The sequence below is a fragment of the Zea mays genome, chromosome 9 (genome assembly GCF_902167145.1).
Source record: "Zea mays cultivar B73 chromosome 9, Zm-B73-REFERENCE-NAM-5.0, whole genome shotgun sequence".
NCBI classification, from domain to species: domain Eukaryota; kingdom Viridiplantae; phylum Streptophyta; class Magnoliopsida; order Poales; family Poaceae; genus Zea; species Zea mays.
The window spans coordinates 22,525,543-22,536,966 of NC_050104.1; positions in this window are offsets into that span (position 1 = coordinate 22,525,543).

An 11,424-nucleotide genomic window follows, 5' to 3' on the forward strand; every position below is an offset into this window, starting at 1 on the left:
GCGCCTGCGGCCCCGGGCCACCTCGGCAACGAGCACCATCGACGCGACCGTCGGGCTCACCTCGACGAAAGGGTGCGCCGAGGCTACCACCCCAGGCGTGGGGGGCGCTACGACAGCGGGGAGGATCGGAGTCCCTCGCCCGAACCACCCGGTCCGCAGGCCTTCAGTCGGGCCATCCGACGGGCGCCATTCCCGACCCGGTTCCGACCCCCGACTACTATCACAAAGTACTCGGGGGAAACGAGACCGGAACTGTGGCTCGCGGACTACCGCCTTGCCTGCCAACTGGGTGGAACGGACGACGACAACCTCATCATCCGCAACCTCCCCCTGTTCCTCTCCGACACTGCTCGCGCCTGGTTGGAGCACCTACCTCCGGGGCAGATTTCCAACTAGGACGACTTGGTCCAAGCCTTCGCTGGCAATTTCCAAGGCACATACGTGCGCCCCGGGAATTCCTGGGACCTTCGAAGCTGCCGGCAACAGCCGGGGGAGTCGCTCCGGGACTACATCCGGCGATTCTCGAAGCAGCGCACCGAGCTGCCCAACATCACCGACTCGGATGTCATCGGCGCGTTCCTCGCCGGCACCACTTGCCGCGACCTGGTGAGCAAGCTGGGTCGCAAAACCCCCACCAGGGCGAGCGAGCTGATGGACATCGCCACCAAGTTCGCCTCCGGCCAGGAGGCGGTCGAGGCTATCTTCCGAAAGGACAAGCAGCCCCAGGGCCGCCCATCGGAAGAAGCTCCCGAGGCGTCTGCTCCGCGCGGCGCCAAGAAGAAAGGCAAGAAGAAGTCGCAATCGAAACGCGACGCCGCCGACGCGGACCTTGTCGCCGCCGCCGAGTATAAGAACCCTCGGAAGCCCCCCGGAGGTGCAAACCTCTTCGACAAGATGCTCAAGGAGCCGTGCCCCTACCATCAGGGGCCCGTCAAGCACACCCTCGAGGAGTGTGTTATGCTTCGGCGTCATTTCCACAGGGCCGGGCCACCCGCCGAGGGTGGCAGGGCCCACGACGACGACAAGAACGAAGATCACCCAGCAGGGGGGTTCCCCGAGGTCCGCGACTGCTTCATGATCTATGGAGGGCATGCGGCGAATACCTCGGCTCGGCACCGCAAGCAAGAGCGCCGGGAGGTCTGCTCGGTGAAGGTGGCGGCGCCAGTCTACCTAGACTGGTCCGACAAGCCCATCACTTTCGACCGGGCCGACCACCCCGACCATGTGCCGAGCCCGGGGAAATACCCGCTCGTCGTCGACCCCGTTGTCGGCGATGTCAGGCTCACCAAGGTCCTGATGGACGGGGGCAGCTGCCTCAACATCATCTACGCCGAGACCCTCAAGCTTCTGCGCGTCGATCCGTCCTCCGTCCGAGCAGGCGCTGCGCCCTTCCACGGGATCATCCCTGGGAAGCGCGTCCAGCCCCTCGGGCGACTCGACCTCCCAGTCTGCTTCGGGACACCCTCCAACTTCCGAAGGGAGACCCTGACGTTCGAAGTGGTCGGGTTCCGAGGAACCTACCACGCCGTGCTAGGGAGGCCATGCTACGCGAAGTTCATGGCCGTCCCCAACTACACCTACCTGAAGCTCAAGATGCCGGGCCCCAACGGGGTCATCACCGTCGGCCCCACGTACAAACACGCGTTCAAATGCGACGTGGAGTGCGTGGAGTACGCCGAGGCCCTCGCCGAGTCCGAGGCCCTCATCGCCGACCTGGAGAACCTCTCCAAGGAGGTCCCAGACGTGAAGCGCCATGCCGGCAACTTCGAGCCAGCGGAGACGGTCAAGGCCGTCCCCCTCGACCCCAGTGGCGACACCACCAAGCAGATCCGGATCGGTTCCGGGCTCGACCCCAAATAGGAAGCAGTGCTCGTCGACTTTCTCCGCGCAAACGCCGACGTCTTTGCGTGGAGTCCCTCGGACATGCCCGGCATACCGAGGGATGTCGCCGAGCACTCGCTGGATATTCGGGCCGGAGCCCGACCCGTCAGGCAGCCTCTGCGCCGATTCGACGAGGAGAAGCGCAGAGCGATTGGCGAAGAGATCCACAAGCTAATGGCGGCAGGGTTCATCAAAGAGGTATTCCATCCCGAATGGCTTGCCAACCCTGTGCTTGTGAGGAAGAAAGGGGGGAAATGGCGGATGTGTGTAGACTACACTGGTCTCAACAAAGCATGTCCGAAGGTTCCCTACCCTCTGCCTCACATCGACCAAATCGTGGATTCCACTGCTGGGTGCGAAACCCTGTCCTTCCTCGATGCCTACTCGGGGTATCACCAGATCCGGATGAAAGAGTCCGACCAGCTCGCGACTTCTTTCATCACGCCGTTCGGCATGTACTGCTATGTCACCATGCCGTTCGGCTTGAGGAATGCAGGCGCGACGTACCAGCGGTGCATGAACCATGTGTTCGGCGAACACATCGGACGCACAGTCGAGGCCTACGTCGATGACATCGTAGTCAAGACACGGAAGGCTTCCGACCTCCTCTCCGACCTTGAAGTGACATTCCGGTGTCTCAAGGCGAAAGGAGTCAAGCTTAATCCTGAGAAGTGTGTCTTCGGGGTACCCCGAGGCATGCTCCTAGGGTTCATCGTCTCTGAGCGAGGCATCGAAGCCAACCCGGAGAAGATTGCGGCCATCACCAGCATGGGACCCATCAAGGACTTAAAAGGGGTACAGAGGGTCATGGGATGCCTCGCGGCCCTGAGCCGTTTCATCTCACGCCTCGGCGAAAGAGGTCTGCCTCTGTACCGCCTCTTAAGGAAGGCCGAATGTTTCGTTTGGACCCCTGAGGCCGAGGAAGCCCTCGGCAACCTGAAGGCGCTCCTTACAAAGGCGCCAGTCTTGGTGCCGCCGGCGGACGGGGAAACCCTCTTGGTCTACGTCGCCGCGACCACTCAGGTGGTTAGCGCCGCGATTGTGGTCGAAAGGCAGGAGGAAGGGCATACATTGCCCGTTCAGAGGCCGGTCTACTTCATTAGCGAAGTGCTGTCCGAGACTAAGATCCGCTACCCACAAGTTCAAAAGCTGCTGTATGCTGTGATCCTGACAAGGCGGAAGCTACGACACTACTTCGAGTCCCATCCGGTAACTGTGGTGTCATCCTTCCCCCTGGGGGAGATCATCCAGTGCCGAGAGGCCTCGGGCAGGATCGCAAAGTGGGCGGTGGAGATCATGGGCGAAACGGTCTCGTTCGCCCCTCGGAAGGCCATCAAGTCCCAAGTGTTGGCGGATTTCGTGGCCGAATGGGTTGACACCCAACTGCCAACGACTCCGATCCAACCGGAGCTCTGGACCATGTTTTTCGACGGGTCGCTGATGAAGACGGGGGCCGACGCGGGCCTGCTCTTCATCTCGCCCCTCGGAAAGCACTTGCGCTACGTGCTGCGCCTCCACTTCCCGGCGTCCAACAATGTGGCCGAGTACGAAGCTCTGGTCAACGGATTGCGGATCGCCATCGAGCTAGGGGTCAGACGCCTCGACGCCCGCGGTGATTCGCAGCTCGTCATCGACCAAGTCATGAAGAACTCCCACTGCCGCGACCCGAAGATGGAGGCCTACTGCGACGAGGTTCGGCGCCTGGAAGACAAGTTCTTCGGGCTCGAGCTCAACCACATCGCTCGGCGCTACAACGAAACCGCAGACGAGCTGGCTAAGATAGTCTCGGGGCGAACGACAGTCCCCCCGTACGTCTTCTCCCGGGATCTGCATCAACCCTCCGTCAAGCTCGACGACGCGCCCGAGCCCGAGGTACCCTCGGCTCAGCCCGAGGTACCCTCGGCTCAGCCCGAGGTACCCTCGGCTCAGCCCGAGGCACCCTCGGCCCAGCCCGAGGTACCCTCGGCCCCCGAGGGCGCGGCATTAAACGTCGAGGAAGGGCAGAGCGGGGCCACGCCAGACCAGGATTGGCAGGCCCCGTACCTGCAATATCTCCGTCGAGGAGAGCTACCCCTCGACCAAGTCGAGGCTCGGCGGGTAGCGCGACGCGCCAAGTCATTCGTCTTGCTGGGCGACGAAGAGGAGCTCTACCATCGCAGCCCCTCGGGCATCCTCCAGCGATGCATCTCCATCGCCGAAGGTCGGGAACTGCTGCAAGAAGTACACTCGGGGGCTTGCGGCCACCACGCAGCACCCCGAGCCCTTGTTGGAAATGCTTTCCGGCAAGGCTTCTACTGGCCAACGGCGGTGGCTGACGCCACTAGAATTGTCCGCACCTGCGAAGGGTGCCAATTCTATGTGAAGCGGGCACACCTGCCCGCTCAGGCTCTGCAGACAATACCCATCACCTGGCCCTTCGCTGTATGGGGTCTGGACCTCGTCGGTCCCTTGCAGAAGGCGCCCGGGGGCTACACGCACCTGCTGGTCGCCATCGACAAATTCTCCAAGTGGATCGAGGTCCGACCTCTGAACAGCATCAGGTCCGAGCAGGCGGTGGCATTCTTCACCAACATCATCCATCGCTTCGGGGTCCCGAACTCCATCATCACCGACAACGGCACCCAGTTCACCGGCAAAAAATTCTTGGATTTTTGCGAAGATCACCATATCCGGGTGGACTGGGCCGCCGTGGCTCATCCCATGTCGAATGGGCAGGTAGAGCGTGCCAACGACATGATTCTACAAGGGCTCAAGCCTCGGATCTACAACGACCTCAACAAGTTCGGCAGGCGATGGATGAAGGAACTCCCCTCGGTGGTCTGGAGCCTAAGGACGACGCCGAGTCGTGCCACGGGCTTCACGCCGTTTTTCCTGGTCTACGGGGCTGAAGCTATCTTGCCCACTGACCTGGAATACGGCTCCCCGAGGGCGAGGGCCTACACCGAACAAAGCAACCAAGCCAGCCGAGAGGAATCGCTGGACCAGCTGGAGGAAGCTCGAGACAGGGCCTTGCTACACTCGGCGCGGTACCAACAGTCCCTGCGACGCTACCACACCCGAGGGGTCCGGTCCCGAGAACTCCAGGTGGGCGACCTGGTGCTTCGGCTGCGACAAGACGCCCGAGGGAGGCACAAGCTCACGCCCCCCTGGGAAGGGCCATTCGTCATCGCCAAAGTTCTGAAGCCCGGAACATACAAGCTGGCCAGCAATCAAGGCGAGATCTACGGCAACGCTTGGAACATCAAACAGCTACGTCGCTTCTACCCTTAAGATGTTTTCAAGTTGTTCATATACCTCGCACCTACGCAAAGTTTAGTTGTCAAGGAAGGGTCGGCCTAGCCTCGGCAAAGCCCGACCCTCCCTCGGGGGCTAAAAGGGGGGAGACCCCCTCTGCGTCGAATTTTTCCTCGAAAAAGGATCTCTTTTTAGCAGGATTTCTTTCGTGCTTCTTGGCCACTTCGGAAAGCGGATCCTGGAAACGACGAGGTACACGTAAGCAGCCAAGGCTGACCCAGCCGAGGGACTCCTACGCCTCCGGGATACGGATACCTCACTCGTCCCTTTCTGTGATAAGTAACTTGCGCTCGGATAAAGCGACTCCGTGGACCGAACGAGTCATCACGTTCGGAAGCTCTCCTGCCGAAGCAGTCCTTCAAGCTTTCTCGACTAAGTCGGGGACAGGGCCTCATGGACGGGTGAAAGTACGCGTAAGTGGCAAGGCCGACTGAGCCGAGGGATCCCCACGCCTCTGGGATACGGATACCTCACTCGTCCCTTCCGCGAAAAGCAGCTCTCGCTCACACAAACATCCCTGTTACCGACGAAGTCCAGATGCTCGAAACAGGAGGAAAAAAGACGCAGCTTCGCAAGCGTGGCGAGGGTGTGTTCTTCTGGCCTCGGCGGCCGCAGAAAGCACACGCTACAAGATGATCTGATCCTGCAGGCTCGGGTCTTCACGCCGAAGGGAGCCGTAGCACCCTCGGCATCGACGACGTCTTCAGCAAAGCCCGACCCAGCCTCGGGCGGCGCCGCGGTCCAGGGGCTCCTCCGGGAATCCGGGCCGAGCAGGCGGCTCAGCCGGTTACCCCCGGGGCCTCGGTCAACCGGCTTCCAAGGGCGCCAGCCCGACCCGAGGCCTCGACTGATCGACTTTGGCGTCGGCCCCGCTGACGGACAACACGGCTAGGCTCCGGCCAACCAGGTTCCCATTCTCGAGCCCACTCCGCCTCTGTTCATACTGATATCGCTACCCCTGGCCTCGGTCCACCGAAGGGCGGCCGAGGGGTCTCTTCAACTAAGCTAGAGGAGCCCCAGACAACAAGGCTGAACGGGCCGAGGGATTCCTACGCCTCCGGGATACGGATACCTCACCCGTCACCTTGACACGGGGCAACTCATGCTTGGTAAAGCGGTTCAGATAATCAAACAGGCGAGACTTAGTGCTCGAAAATGAGGAAAAAACACGGCTCCGCGCCAAAATTACATACACGTTCAGGCCTCGACAGCCACAATGAACGAACTCACTGGCATTCGAAGTGCCATTACAAACGGAACTCCGGTTCCCCCTCCGCAGGTACGAACAACCCCACTCCGAGGGGGAAGGCCTGCGGAGCGACGGAAGGCCGACGAACGGCGCGCCGTCACCTGCTCCAGCAGTGGCGACGACGGCGACTTCTACTCCGGGGGGCCGAACAGCGGCAACGCTGACCTCAGGGTGGATGCCGCTGCCAGGAGGCCCCCGCCCATGCCAAAACTCGTGAGGCAAGGACGGGCAGAAGGCCGTAGAAGTTGGAGGTCAGCCCGTGGCCGGTCCCGGCCGCCGCGCCGGCGGAAGAACCTCTTCCGGCTGCCGTGGCAGACGCCGACGCCGCAAGTGGCCCCGAAGCCACTCGCGGCTGAAGACCAGGCACGCTGCAGCTGCCGGACGCCACGGGCAATGCCCGCTTCTCCCCCCATCACTGAGTGAAGGAGCGGGCCACCGCCCACGCAGGGGCCGACCCCAACTCGGCACTCTCCCCTCCCCAGCCTTGGTGATGAAAATCCTTGAGGCTGAGGAAGGGGCAGAGGCCGCAGCCCGGCTCGCTTTCCCCCACCATCAAGCTGGAGGTCGCCATCTCGGGTGACCGCTGGTGAAGGGGTGCGACCGGGCTGCGTGATGAAAATCCTTGAAGCCGAACGATGGCTGAGAGGTACCAACTCCCATGGAGTTGCGTTCCTCCAACGAGGAGGCGGAAAGGCGGCGGATACCCCCCATCCGGGGGCTTGCAAGACGGGAAGACCCGACGCTTAAGGGAGGAAGAAGACATGGTTGCCTTACGAAAGGAGCCTCCCTCCTTTTAAAGGCAACTCCCCCTACGTGCGCCCCCAGGCGCCGCGGGCCGAGTCTTCTCCAACACGCTCCAAGGCCCTCCCCTGCGACTCGGGGGCTGGGTCCCGCATGTCATGCAAGCCGGCTCAGGGCAGAAGAAGCCAAACCGCCGCGCATGGTGCGCACGACCGTCCAGCGGTTACAGGCGACTCCCCATTTTCGCCCAGACCAACGGGCAGAAGGGGCGGGCAGCCATGCAGGCGGCATGCAACCGCGCCAGATGGACGCGCTTCTCCGACTTCTGACACGCCAGCTTGGAACCCAGGCCCACGCGTCGAGCAACCGGCGCGCCAGTTGCTGCATGCAAGCAACCACACCGCCACTTGTGCCACCATCGCGCCTCTTCGGTTGCGAAGCCTATGCCACGACTCGAGGCGACCCAACAGCGCCAGACTGGCGCATCGGTCAAAGCGACCGAAAGTGGGCCGGCAGTAATAGCGGTGGCAGGCGGGCGGGCGCAGCGGTCACGTCGTCAGCCAGGCTCACGTCCCATCCTGAGACAGCAAGAGAGCCTCCTCTCACGGCGTGAAGACGGTGCACCCGTGACCCGTTCCTCGAACGGATCGCACGCGCGCAACGGCCGCCCCGCCAACCACTCGCCCCGTCGCATTAACTCCGCGGCAGGACACGCGGCGCTTCTGGCAGGAGGAGCGCGCGACGCTTCACCTTCGCCGTAATAACCGCGTCAGAAAAGGTACGCCACGTCGTCCGATTTCGTATCCTTTTCCGTTTTCCTCTTTCTCTATCTCTTGCAACAGGGACCGGGAAAGGGGGATACCCCGAAAAGGGATCCTTCTCCGCGAAGGAACCGGGCTCCGAGCCCCCCATTACTGATCAGGGGTTCGAAGGCTGGCCCCCCGAGGGTTCAACAGTCGCCTCAGATCGCGTGGGCCCGACACCCACTACTGGTCAGGGGTTCGAAGGCCAGCCCCCCGAAGGGCTCCATGGCCGCCTCAGGCTACTCGGGCTCCGCGCCCATTACTGATCAGGGGTTCGAAGGCTGGCCCCCGAAGGGTTCACAGTCGCCTCAGACACCGAGCGAGGGATGACCAGGGGTACGTTCGATACATAACCGAGGCTCGGGCTGCGCTCCCGAGGTACCCTAGGACATTTCCGAGACCAGCGGGAACGATCTTGTAACGGAATCCCATCGGAGGGAGGCATCGAGCCCTCGGACCCCGTCGCTAGGGGACCGGGTCCGGCAAATCACCCGCAGGTACTTTTGGGCGTGCCTCTGGGCCCCTAGCCGACCCCCAACGAACGGGGCACGGGCGTCCACTCGGATTACCCGCTTGCAGCTCACCGGAGACACCATGTTCGGTGCCCATCGAGGGTAACATGGCGCACTCCCCCCCTCCTCCTTGCGGAAAGGCGACGTAGGGGCGTATGTAAAAAGCCGAGTCTGTCCCTGATCGTCCTCTCGCCCTGTGCAGAGGCTCGGGGGCTGCTCTCGCAAAAACCGGCTCCGGCCAAATCGTTGACAGCGTCAACATACCAGCCCGAGAGCTTGGGCCCCGACCGTGCACCCGGGCTACGGCCAGTTCGCATGAGGGAACGACCAGACCAGCCGAAGCGTTAAGCGAAGTATTAAGACCTCGAAGGAGTGTAACCACTCCTCCGAGGCCTCGGGGGCTACACCCGGCGGGTGCGCTCGCGCGCACCCACCGGAACGAAATGCAACCGAGAAAGGCTGGTCCCCTTGCAAAAAAGTGCGACAAAAGCCTCCAAGCGAGTGCTAACACTCCCTTCGAGGCTCGGGGGCTACTGTCGGGGACCATAATTAGGGGTACCCTCAAGGCGCCTAATTCTCAGCTGGTAACCCCCATCAGCATAAAGCTGCAAAGGCCTGATGGGCGCGATTAAGTCAGGGATCAGTCCACACGAGTGACTCGATCACGCTTCACCCGAGCCTAGCCTCGGCCAAAGGCAGCCGACCTCGAGAGACTTCCGTCTCGCCCGAGGCCCCCTTTTTATGGCGGACACATCACCGGCTCGCCCAAGGCCTTGGCTTCGCTCAGAAGCAACCTTGACTAAATCACCACACCGACTGACCAAATTGCAGGGGCATTTAACGCAAAGGTGGCCTGACACCTCTATCCTGACACGCGCCCCCGGCAGAGCCGAGGTGACCGCCGTCACTCCACCGCTCCACTGGCCAGTCTGACAGAAGGACAGCGCCGCCTGCGCCACTCCGACTGCAGTGCCACTCGACAGAGTGAGTCTGACAGGCAGTCAGGCCTTGCCAAAGGCGCCACGGCGAACTCCGCTCCGCCCGACCCCAGGGCTCGGACTCGGGCTAAGACCCGGAAGACGGCGAACTCCGCTCCGCTCGACCCCAGGGCTCGGACTCGGGCTAAGACCCGGAAGACGGCGAACTCCGCTCCGCCCGACCCCAGGGCTCGGACTCGGGCTAAGACCCGGAAGACGGCGAACTCCGCTCCGCCCGACCCTAGGGCTCGGACTCGGGCTAAGACCCGGAAGACGGCGAACTCCGCTCCGCCCGACCCCAGGGCTCGGACTCGGGCTAAGACCCGGAAGACGGCGAACTCCGCTCCGCCCGACCCCAGGGCTCGGACTCGGGCTAAGACCCGGAAGATGACGAAACTCCGCCTCGCCCGACCCCAGGGCTCGGACTCCGCCCTGGCCTCGGCCGAACGACTTCCGCCTCGCCCGACCCCTTGGCTCGGGCTCGGCCACGGCAACAGAAGGCAGACTCAACCTCGGCTTCGGAGGAAACCCCACGTCGCCCTGCCTAGGGCACAGACCGCCACGTCAACAGGAGGCGCCATCATCATCCCACCCCGAATCGACTCGGGTCACGGAGAACAAGACCGACGTCTCATCCGGCCAGCTCCGCCAGAGAGGCAATGATGGCACTCCACAAGCTCTATGACGACGGCGGCCCCCAGCTCTCTTACGGAAGCAGGACAACGTCAGCAGGGACTCGACCGCTCCAACAGCTGTCCCTCCATCAGGCTCCGCCGCACCTCCGACAGCCACGACATCACGCCAGCAGGGTGCCCAGATCTCTCCGGCTGCCACATTGGCATGTACCTAGGGCGCTAGCTCTCCCTCCGCTAGACACGTAGCACTCTGCTACATCCCCATTGTACACCTGGATCCTCTCCTTACGACTATAAAAGGAAGGACCAGGGCCTTCTCAGAAAAGGTTGGCCGCGCGGGACCGAGGACGGGACAGGCGCTCTCTTGGGGCCGCTCGCTTCCCTCACCCGCGTGGACGCTTGTAACCCCCCTACTGCAAGCGCACCTGACCTGGGCGCGGGACGAACACGAAGGCCGCGGGACTTCCACCTCTCTCACGCTCGGCTCCGGCCACCTCGCCTCTCCCCCCTTCGCGCTCGCCCACGCGCTCGACCCATCTGGGCTGGGGCACGCAGCACACTCACTCGTCGGCTTAGGGACCCCCCCTGTCTCGAAACGCCGACAAATACGGTTTGATATTTGCATTTTATTTACAAATATTCTTTATTCATAACTTAGGTTCCGCATGAGTAGGCCTCTCTTTCTCAGAATCTTGCAAGAACTTCAACAACAGGATTCGTACTTTACACAACGGGTTGACGCAACTGGTATGCCTGGTCTAGGTCCCCTCCAAAAAGTATGTGCGGCAATGCGGGTACTTGCATATGGGTTACCTTCTGATGTAGTAGACGAGTACATTCAAATTGGGGAGTCCACAGCTAGGGAATGCCTTCAACATTTTTGTCGAGGAATCATTGCATACTTTAGTGGGTGGTATCTACGAACTCCTAATGAAGCTGACATAACACGCATCATGCACCATAGCGAATCAAGGGGTTTCCCAGGGATGTTGGGTTCTATAGATTGCATGCATTGGGAGTGGCGGAACTGTCCTACGGCATGGCGTGGTCAGTTTTGTGGCAGAAATGGTCGAGCGTCCATGATACTAGAAGCTGTAGCAACATATGACCTTTGGATTTGGCATGCTTTCTTTGGCATGCCAGGGACAAACAACGACGTGAACGTGCTCCACCGATCACCAGTTTTCGACCCCATGACATCTGGTCGAATGCCACCTGTCCATTATACAATTAATGGTAATGCATATAACTTCGGATATTACCTAGCTGATGGTATTTACCCCAACTGGCCAACTTTCGTAAAAGCTATAAGGCACCCATATGAGCAAAAGA